This window comes from Suricata suricatta, chromosome 10 (assembly GCF_006229205.1).
Source record: "Suricata suricatta isolate VVHF042 chromosome 10, meerkat_22Aug2017_6uvM2_HiC, whole genome shotgun sequence".
NCBI lineage: Eukaryota > Metazoa > Chordata > Mammalia > Carnivora > Herpestidae > Suricata > Suricata suricatta.
In genome coordinates, this window is record NC_043709.1 from 70841330 (window position 1) to 70851665 (window position 10336).

The 10336-nt window shown below is 36.2% G+C and overlaps 1 long non-coding RNA gene across 3 annotated transcripts; it reads left to right on the forward strand.

Annotated features, from left to right (window-relative positions):
• Positions 1–3679: 3679 nt before the first annotated feature.
• LOC115303590 lies at positions 3680–10086 on the forward strand. 3 transcript variants are annotated; one of them, XR_003914140.1, is made up of 3 exons: positions 3680–3835; positions 8121–8217; positions 9995–10086. It is a non-coding gene; the product is annotated as an uncharacterized LOC115303590 (long non-coding RNA). The 3 variants fall into 3 exon arrangements; XR_003914138.1 differs by lacking the exon at positions 9995–10086 and having other exon boundaries at positions 8121–8299; XR_003914141.1 differs by lacking the exon at positions 9995–10086 and having other exon boundaries at positions 3680–3797; positions 8121–8299.
• The last annotated feature ends 250 nt before the right edge of the window (positions 10087–10336 follow it).

The window sequence follows — 10336 nt, forward strand, 5'->3', positions numbered from 1 at the left end:
AAGTAAAATTCTTTCTATATTCTGGATGCAAGTCCTTTGTCAGCTATGTGTATTAAATTTTTTTTCCCTAGTCTGTGGCCTTTCTACTCTTTTAGCAATGTCTTTTGATGCCTTTTCTTTCTTTCTTTCTTTTTTTAAAAGAGCACTATTTTTTTTTAATTTTTTTAAATGTTTTATTTATTTTTGATACAGAGAGAGACAGAGCATGAGAGGGGGAGGGGCAGAGAGAGAAGAAGACACAGAACCGGAAGCAGGCTCCAGGCTCTGAGCTAGCTGTCAGCACAGAGCCTGACGTGGGGCTCGAACCCACGATCGTGAGATCTGACCTGAGCTGAAGCCGGAGGCTTAACCGACTGAGCCACCCAGGCGCCCCTGTCTTTTCTTTATTTAAAGAAAACAAATTTATCACTTTTGTGGTGGTGCTTTTTGCATCCTTTTTAATACATCCTCGCCCATTATGGGATTCATTTTTTTATTGTGGTTCTGTGGATGTTTTGCAAGTTACATTCAGGAATGAGCAGCTTGAGTGGTTACTAATCAAAGCTCAGTTCAAGGATCCAAATCTTTCATTTAGTTGTGGGGAGTCTTTTTGACAATGTCAGTTTTGCACCCCTTTTGGAAGGGAAGCTATTGGGTTGATTACAGACTCCACTAATTTGCAGTGCACTAAAATCATATCAATGCTTAAAATGGACTGGTTTGAATTTTACCTTGATATTCAGAGCTGAATGAACTTTTTTGTACCCTAATATGAACTAATAAAAACATTTCAGAATGCATGTAAGAATGCAGGGAAGGAAAATATGTCCATAATTAGATGGCAGAACTGTTGAGAAGGTATTGAAAACTGAGAACATTTGTGACCCAAACTAGGAGTAAAGGAGACTTTAGATTAGGCCAGTGAACCCTTTGTCGGTAAGATAGGCTAAGGGCTAATCCAACCACATGAGCTAAAGGCTAAACCTAGCACGAGAGCTAATTGAATAGCGGTAGTTCACAGAATAGAAGCCAATTAGGGGGTTCAGAGAATATAAAAGGCAGAGGTGCCATCAACCGTCTCTCTTCTAATTTCTTACTCCTGGAAGCAGAATTGTCTCAGGAACAGTTAGACCTTGGGTTGGATGTGGCCAGAAAGGGGTGCAATGACAGTGACTCTTTTTTGACCTTGGCCTCATGGCTGCTGGACCCTGTGCCTTAGATTCTCTAGTGAACAGCAAAGCTAAGGAGTCAAGTTGAGCCAACTTGCCATCCATGCCGAATATCTTGCATTTGCCTTTCCAGATTCACTCTCTACCCTTCTCCCCACTGCTCTTTGCCCTGGTTCACTCTTGTTCTCTGGCTTCACATTGGGTTTGGCCAGTAGAAAACACCATCTGGAGATCAAGGGGGAGAAAGAGGATAAGGTGAAGGTAATTATTCCCTCCCATCAAGGATGCAGAAAGTTGGCTATATTCTAGGCCTTAGGGTATAGCCCTTTCTAGCTGACTCTTTCCACACAGCACTTGTTCAAGGTTCTGATAGCTGCTCTTTGCCTCACTACTTCAGGCTTGGAGCACTTTCCGCTCCCCACCATTACTTGTCCTAGAGCCCTGCACTACCCTTGTGATTTCCCTAAATACCATCTTTACATGTCCCTTCTCATTTTATTAGACTCTCCGCTAGTCACCAACCTTTAGAGGAAAGAAATTAAAATTGTCGCAAAGGATATGGTCACGGAGGTTGCGCTTTGACTAATACTGCACCTGAGAAAACATCATGTGCCCCCTGGAAGTTCTTCCCAGCAAGCAGCTCCCATTCTAGTGCTGTTTCTGCTCCTTCTAGCCTCAAAATGGGGCCTATTTTTTCTGATATGTTTTTTCCCTTTTTTTCACTTGGCTCTGTATTCTTCAAGTTTTAACTTAAATATCAATTCTAAAGTTACCTGAAGAGGGTTATGTATCACTCATTCTTAGCAAGGAGTAATTTGGAGAATAGATGTTAAAAGCTGAAAGACGTATTTGTACTCTTATTTACATCTACCCTTTCCCTATCACATGGGATTTGTTCAGTTTTATTTCCCATTGTAATGCTATCACCTACCACAGTGTTTGGTACCTTTATGAGTGCTCAATAAACATTTGTTGAGTAAATTAGTGATTAATAAACAACTAAATACAAAATTCAGCAGTACTGAATCTTTGCAAACAAATCAATCAGGTATTATTAAAAAAATCATTTAACTTTGGGATAGAAAAATAACAGTAAAGGAAGCATAAAAGAAAATAATTAAAGAAAGTAAATCACCCAAAGTAGCAAATCTTTCTTGTCTCTTTTACTTCAGTCTTCATCCTTATTTGTACACAATTTCTGAAAAACCACTATCCTAGATAGATACAATTTTGCTTTATCTTTGCGTTTTAAATGCTGTGTAAACATCCCTATATTGCTAAATAGTCTGAGTAGTTACGGTGTTTAATAGCGTCATATAATTATATAGAGGTGCTATACCGTGACTGCTCTTTGCCCTGTTGTCTGACATTTAGGTTGTTTTCTATATTTTACTATTATGAGTCTAACTTAAATGAATTGCTTCATGACATTCCAGTACAAGAAAGGTCACATTTCTTTGTTTTTCTAAATCAAATGCTATCTGGCTGGGGCTCCCACCTGTGAAGGTTAATGAGAAATCCAATCTCAGTCAATTTTGAAACAGCTTCTGTGCCTCTCATTGGTTTTATCAGAGACATGGGGCTGATGTGACTCAAGAAAATTGGGGAAGGGATCCTTATCCTCAGGTCCCTTTGGTTCCCTTTGTTTTTCCTTAAATCCAAATGTGGAGGGCGGGTCCTCCCTGTCTTGCAGTTACGTTCTCTCCAGATGACGGCAGCAATGTCTGTTCTCAGAAGCCCCGCCCATTGGTGTAGCTGATATGCAACCGCCTTCCTCCTGCTTCTCTCAAGGTCTTGGCTCCTCGTGCAGCACTACCCGCAATCACATCCGTGGTTTCCCACACAGAAGCCCGCAGACCCGAATGTGTCCTTGTGGACTTCTGCCACTTACTCAATCATCTGTTGTTCTGGCTTTCATTCCCATCCTCTGTCAGAAAACTGCAGTTTCCTTCCTCTATAAATTCAGACCTCTCAAACCAAGGCTTCCGTGAGGGTTTACTACAGGGCAGCTTCTCAAATAAAAAGAACAAAAAAAAAGCTTGTTAAGCTTCCTGGAATTCCACCAGAAGAAGAGCCTAGAACTTATAATACAAAGGCATGTATATCCTTTGTGTGAGGAGGGGAAGGAAAAATATGTTATTCTTTTAAGCCCTTTGAGTATTAGACTCACATTGGTCCCTCAATAGATTTTCCTGCTATATAAATAATGCTACCATATATATTATGAAGCATATTACTTTTTCCCAAGACATAGGATTAGTAGGTCAAATTTTTTAGGGGTCAGTCTGAAAGCTAACCTGTTGTAACAAAGGGGACCAAAAAGACATAAATCATAGAGAAGGTGGTTTCCAGTGCTGTAAGTTGTGTTATGAAATAATTTAGAAAATTCTTCCATTGAAAACAAGGAGAATACATGGAACTCACGTGGTTACGGAAAACTGGGGAAGGATATCTCATCCTCACCTACTGTCGCTGATGTCACAATGATGCTTTCTGCTTAAAGGCCCACAGGACAGCTGGTGCAAGCTCTCTCCTGGGCTCAGAAGCTCAAAAGGGCAACCAAAGGGTTGATGTGAGAAAATGTCAGAGAGCCAGCAAGATTGCAGAGTTAAATCAGGCGAGAACCTGGAAGGACTAAGACCTGAGGAAGTGAGTTCCCTTTTTGGGACTGCTTTCCTTTGAAAGGGGTAGGTTGTTCGGTCTGGAGAAAAGAAATAAGGAGCTGAGAGTCTGACCGCTGGTCTGGATAACCTTAAGAGAAAATATGGATTTGAATTCAGGGCAGGAAAGAGGGCCGAGGGCTATGGCGAAAATCTCTGGCTTTGGTTCATACTCCATAGGGTTACACTCTAGGAGTAAAGACAGACCAGAGGAAACAGCCTTGGGCAGGCCTGGATTTCCTGCAGATCTTTTTTTATTCCTGAACTAAAAGAAGGTGGTCCTGGAGGTCCCAGATAGTTGACAGAAATAACATAGATTCTCTTTAGAGAAAGATCACATAAATTTTAGACTCAAGTTAATTTTACAATTTTGTGAATACAATGTCCAACATACAATAAAAAAAAAATCAGGCACACAAGAGAACAATACAACATGAACAAACACAGTAGAAATAACAATAGAGAGAGACAAATAGGGGCTTCAGATATTAGAGGGATGAAGTTATTGGACACAAGTTTTAAAAATATATGATTATAATTGAAAAGATACATGATCAAGCATTTTATCAGATTCTTAGAAACCATGGGAAAATATTAAATGTCAATTCTAATACTGTGAAGTATAATAATCAAAATTAAGACCAAAAATATGAGAAAAACTGCACATTAGATATAATTTAATTTTATTGAATGGGAAGATGAGTCAGGGGAGTATAACAATTGGCGCCTGAGTGGCTCAGTCGGTTAAGTGTCCGACTTTGGCTCAGGGCATAATCTCACAGTTTGTGGGTTCAAACCCCACGTTGGGCTCTATGCTGACAGCTCAGCCTGCTTCAATTCTGTGTCTCCCTCTCTCTCTGCTCCTCCCTCACTCATGCACTATCTCTCTCTCTCAAAAATAAAACAAAACATTTTAAAAAATTAAAAAAAAGAATGTAACAATCAAGTAATGAGAAATAGGGGAATTGACAATACAGAAGAAAAGAGTAAACATGAATAAGTGAGCGATAAGGTCTGGTGGTATACATATGATTAGAGATCCGCAGGAGAGGAGAGAAGCAATTCAACAGAAGCAATATTTAAAAAGATAATGTCAGTTTTCTCTAAACTGACAAATACAAAATTTTTTTAAAGCAGTAAAGGAACACAAAACAAAACAAAACAGATTGTTTTTAGTGGAGCAACATTCAGATTGATAATTGTCATTGAGTAGAATCAATTGAAAGCAGAAAATAATGGAGTGATGTTTAAAAATGTTGACGGAATTCTATCTGCAAAAAACCCCCAAATGCCAAAAAGTAATCATCCAGCCAACCAAGTACACAAACAAAAAAACTCTCCAAGAAAGAAGGCAAAATAAAGGCATTTTTAGACAGATAAAAATGAAGCAATTATTTCACAGTAGATAAAACACTTTGAAAAGTAACAGAAAGTGTTTAAAATTTTAAAAAAGTGTTCAGGGAGAATAAAAAGAATTTTAGCTGGAGGATTTGAGTGGTGGAAGGAATAAAAAAGTGAAAATAAATATTTGGCAAATATGTGGGTCTCTCACTAAACAGCAAAATAATCAAATAAAAAATTAGCAAGCGTACTAAATATCTGGATAAGATTATGAGAAAACCTGACATACATAAAGCACTATTCACAAAATATGAAGATTTCACATTCTTTTAAAATAAGTATATGTGTAGGGACACCTGAGTGGCTCAGTAGGTTATGTGTCCAAGTCTTGATTTCGGCTCAGGTCATGGTCTCCTGGTTGTGGGACTGAAGCCTTGTGATGGGCTCTATGTTAAGTATGGAGCCTGCTTAAGATTCTCTCTCTCTCTCTCTCTCTCTCTCTCTCTCTCTCTCTCTCTCTCTCTCTCTCTCTCTCTCTCTCTCTCTCTCTCTCTCTCTCTGACCCTTCCCTGTTTGTGTGGTTCCTCTCTCAAAAGAATACAGATAAGAATAAAAAATAAAGTTAGTATAAGTGAAACACTTCTAAAAGTATGCTTATGATTTGTGTCATAAATCCCATTTAAATATACTTAAGGCTTCACAACAAAAAAGAATATGTTCTCTGACCGCATGATACTAAACTAGAAACAACTAATAAAAGAAAATTTTAAAAACCCATATTCTTTGTAAATTAAGAAATACAATTATAAATAACTCAAAGAATTAGAATGGTAATTTGAAAATATTTTGAACAAAATGAAAGAAAAATATTGTATATAAAAACTTCTTAAAGGAAAACATATTGCCAAAAATATGGAAGAGAGATTAAAAGTAATGAGCTCAGAATTCATAACAAGAAATTAGAGAAAGAACATAAAATTATATCCAAAGAAAGTAGAAGAGAACAACAACAAAAAAACCCATCAAAACAGAAATTTTAAGGGTGCCTGGTTGGCTCAGTGGAGGAGCATACGATTCTTAATCTCAGGGTCATGAGTTCAAGCTCCACATGGGATGTAAAGATTACTTAAATAAATAAAGTGTTAGAAAATGTAGAAATTTTTAGAATAGACAACACATACAACAGACGAAAACTATACTTAAAGTTGGCTCTTTTAAGAAACTGATCAAATGTATAACCCTTTACTACACTGATCAGGTAAAGAACAGTGAAGGAACAAATAGCAACAGAAATAAAAAACAAAAAGGACATTACTATAGGTATTACAGAAATTATCAATATTCTAAATAGATATTATGAACAATTTTATACCAATAAATCAGAAAGATTTGATAAAATAAGTTTATAAAAATACAACTTATTAAAATTGGTACAAGGGAGAATAGAAAATTAGAAGACAGTTATAATAATTAAAGATTTTATTCTGACTAGACAGTTTCAATGACTAATTTTAATAAACATTAAAGAGAAAATAACACTAATACAAGGCAAATGGTCCCAGAGAATAGAAAGAAGGAAAATCCCCAATTATATTAGGAGAGTAGCATTTTTTTTTCAGAGAAAGAGAACGAGAGAGAGAGAGAGAGAGAGGGAGAGAGGGAGAGGACACAAGCACATGAGCAGGGGAGAGGGGAAGAGGGAGAGAGAGAGAATCTTAAGCAGGCTCAGTATTCAGGGTGAAGCCTGCCGTGGGACTCCATCCCACAACCCTGGGATCATGCATGATCTAAGCCAAAATCAAGTCAGATGCTCAACCCACTGAGCCACCCATGTGCCCCCAAGACTAGCATATTCTTGATATCAAAATCTAACAAGGACATTATAAGAAAGGAAATTACAGGTCGATTTTATTCATAAACATAGGTGTAAAAATTCTAAGCAACATGTAGTCAGATTGAAACAACATCTACATGAAAAGTATATCATGATCAAGGTGGCTTTACTAAAAAAATTCAAGTTCACCTTAGCACAAAAAATAAATATAATTCACAATATTAGAAGAAAATTAACATATAGAAAATATATAAAAAATTAATAAAAATGTATAGAAAGAAAAGAATTTAAAAGATGATACTTTCAACAAGATTAAAAAAAATATCAAATGCTTATGAATACAACTACAAAATATTTGTAAGGCCTCTATGCAGAAAGCTATAAAACATTATTGAGATAAATAAAGGTGCTTTTTTATTTTTTATTTGAGATAAAGAATCTTAAATAAATTGAGCATTTAATGTTTGGAGGACTCTGTATATTAGGGCTGTCAGTTCTTCTCATACTGATCTAAGAACGAATGCCCTTCCAATCAAAATCTCAAGTTTATTTTCCTGTGTACCACTTGACAAACTTATATTTAATATTAAGTGAAAACAGGAATGTAATTTCTCCGTTGGTAGTTTGTCCTTTCAACATTCTTAACAGTGTATTTTGAATAGTAGAACATTTTAATTCAATGCATTATTTGCACTATGCAGAAAAAATGAACTCAAAATGGAGAATAGGTCTAAGTGTAAAAATTAAGACTAAAAAAACAGCTTGAAGATAATATAGAAGAAAAGCCTGTGGCTTTTCATAGTGTGACCCCAAAAGCACGATCCCTAAAGAGAAAATGATTAACAAAGTGTGCAGTTCTATTTAAAGAATGCTTGTGTTCTTGCCTGGGGTACAGGTACTCTTCCCACACTCATTCATGCTTTTTAATATCTATTTGTAATATATAATTATTGTTCAATTTTGTTTTATTGAAGACAGTGAAATATGAATCCGAAAGAGAATGGAGATTAATTGCTCAATGAAAAGTGCTTTTAACTTTAAAGTAAGATACATAATTATACCAAATGGAAAGATATTATAAACATTGAGAAAGATGTTTGCCCTCCTATTTAAAGAAGAATTCTATATTATTTACAGAAAGATACCTTGAAAATCATTGCAGATGCCTTATGGGTGTGGTTTCTGCAAGAAAATAAATGTGAAACTCCGATCCATGGATGAATATTCAAAAGAGGTGATTCTATATCAAACATTGCTGAGTAACTACATCTGCAGGTTTTAAATTAAACTGAGATATTTAAGGTACTTGTGAATAATTTGAACCTGAACTTTTCAATGAACTCACTAAATACAGTCCCAATTACCTCAGACAAGAGGGCTTCTATTATATACTAAATTATGCCTATACCCTTCTGTATGTTAGCAAGATGTATTTTTGCAGTGTTTTCATTTTTTATGAGGCTCTGTCAATAGTTAATGTCTTCGGAGTTTAATCTTTCAGTGTTTTCCTTTGTGATTTATTTTTATCACTCAAATAGTTTGCCAGGTCTTTAATATGCAATACTAATAAATACCCAATGCGATTTTCAACCAGTTTTTATACATTTTAGATTTAAAAAATGTCATTTAATAAATATGTTGTTTATTTAGTGGCCTAATTTTTTTTCTTAAGTTACTTATCAGTCTCTTCCAGTATCATTTATTGATTTTTTTTCCTAACCCATTTTTTTTGTGTCATTGACTGTGGATATCTTTAAAAATTGAAATTCTAAAAAGAATTTTTTTCATTTTCCTATAAGAAGCAGGGTAGAATACTATGCTTTCCCACTGAAAGAAAGCAAACAAGAAAGATTGAAGGAAGGAATGGAGGAAGGAAGGAAATAGGAAGAAGAAAAAAAGCTGCAATGAATGATAACCTATGTAGAGAGTGACCAACTAGGGGTGATTTTGTCCTCCAGGAGACATTTGGCAGTCTAGGGATGTTTTTGGTTGTCATACTAGGGAGTTCTTCTGCCGTTGAGCAAGTAGAAGCCAGAGATACCACTAAACATTCTGTATAATACATAGGAAGTCCCCAAAACAAAGGATTATGTGGCTCAAAATGTCAATCAGATTGAATTGAAAAAATAAAAATCTTATTGTAAAGAAGTAAATACAATGCCTTGAGAAAACCAGAGACACAGCAAAACTACTCAGAACTTGAGGCTGTTTCAAGCAGGAAGTCACCAACAGGTTTTCTATGGGAAAGACAAGAATAATACTTACAACACTGTTATTAGAGAGTTTGGTATGTTTAGGAAATGAACATGGTTATGTGCACTGAACTGCCCTCTACAGTCTCTCATCAACAAGTCTGTGGGGTATTAAGAGGATCTTTCTCATAGATAATTGGCCATATTGATTGAGTAAAAGAGTCTTTGGGGAAATTTCTCAGATGTTTGATACAAATGGCAGTTCCCAGGGCATGGGAAACATCTTGCAGGATTTCCTTCAAGAGGAGGTCAAACCTCAATTATGTCAATGATCCACTCAAAGATACAGAATCCATGCTCTTCGCTCTATGGTACTCAGAAAAGTAATGCTTAACATTAGTTTCACATGGTATGAGGGTTACCGGATTTAACAAATAAAAATACAACATACCAGGTAAATTTAATATTTATACTAAAACAGTATTCATTGTTTATCTGAAATTCAAAACAACTGAATTGTATCTGGCAACCCTAATATGCATTTTAGTTACTTTTAATTTGCTTTTAATGCAAAGAAGAATTTTTTTGTGTACTAAAAATTTTCCAGTCTCTTTACAGTCTTTAACAAAAAGCCTTAATGTGCCGTTCTACCCTTCCCTCCTTCCTCCCTTCCAAGTTCCATTCAATTACCATAGAACTTAAACTTTTGATCCACCAATTTTCTCTATTTATATATTGGTTTTGTAGGAATCATTTTAATTTAAGGTTTATTCCAAATATGAATTCTGAGCTTACTAAATAGCATTTCCCTGTAAGAAGGCTGAATTCAGCTAGGGTCCTGGGACCCTGAGGTGCGGTGCAGACCTAATGAAAAACAACATGGAGCAAAACAAAGAGAGCTGCTATCGAAGAAACCCCACAGAGCGAAGGGTAAGGGAAAACCACGCCTCTCCTCAGTCCTGCCACTTGGGATAGAAAAGTGTTTCTCAAAATACAATCTCTGGACCACTTTGTTTCAGACCCATGTGCGACATTTAGGTGTGAATTCCTGGGCCCGGATCTGAACCTCTATTTTTAACGACCCCCCACCCCAGGTGAATGTTAATGCCCACTAACGTTTAAATGCCACTAGGCTAGAATTTTTCAGTTGTGTGAGTATTC